Source organism: Hemitrygon akajei, chromosome 13 (genome assembly GCF_048418815.1).
Source record: "Hemitrygon akajei chromosome 13, sHemAka1.3, whole genome shotgun sequence".
NCBI classification, from domain to species: Eukaryota; Metazoa; Chordata; class Chondrichthyes; order Myliobatiformes; family Dasyatidae; genus Hemitrygon; species Hemitrygon akajei.
The window spans coordinates 10,577,496-10,577,970 of record NC_133136.1 but is presented as its reverse complement, the minus strand read 5'-3'; the positions used below and the strand labels follow the sequence as shown (position 1 = coordinate 10,577,970).

Genomic DNA, 475 nt, shown 5'->3' with positions numbered 1-475 from the left:
TGCTTCCGCCAGATTTACAAGCTTGCTCTCAACTCCACGTTGATAAATCTACCTAAGACTTGCACAGTACTGTAGGAGTAAGATTAGGCCATTTGGCCCATCAGTTCTGCTCTGCCATTTCAACTTGGTAGATTTATTTTCCCATTCAACCCTATTCTCCTGTCTTCTCCCTGTAACATTTTCCATCCTTATTAATCAAGAACCTATGAACCTCTGCTTTAAATATATTCACTCACTTTATTCTACACCAAGATTATTCTCACACTCACAATAAAGTTCTGATCTGCATTTCACAGGGCTACGTGGAATAATGTGAATGCACAACGTTGTATTTTCCCACAAGTAACTGAATGCTTTGAAGTTTGAGAAGCACCAAAGAAAGCCTTCAAAATCTCCCAGTCAGGAATGAAGCAAGTTTTTGCATTAACAGAGTGCAGCTTCTAGAGGTTTGTATGATATTGAACTGCATCCAAAA

The 475-nt window shown here is 38.9% G+C and overlaps 1 long non-coding RNA gene across 1 annotated transcript in view; it reads left to right on the top strand.

Annotated features, from left to right (window-relative positions):
* The first annotated feature begins 325 nt into the window (after nt 1–325).
* LOC140737464 (uncharacterized) overlaps nt 326–475 on the top strand; it is a 15,719-nt gene continuing 15,569 nt past the window's right edge. The window contains exon 1 of the long non-coding RNA XR_012101162.1: nt 326–446. This is a non-coding gene — a long non-coding RNA (uncharacterized lncRNA). The remainder of the gene's footprint in view (nt 447–475) is intronic.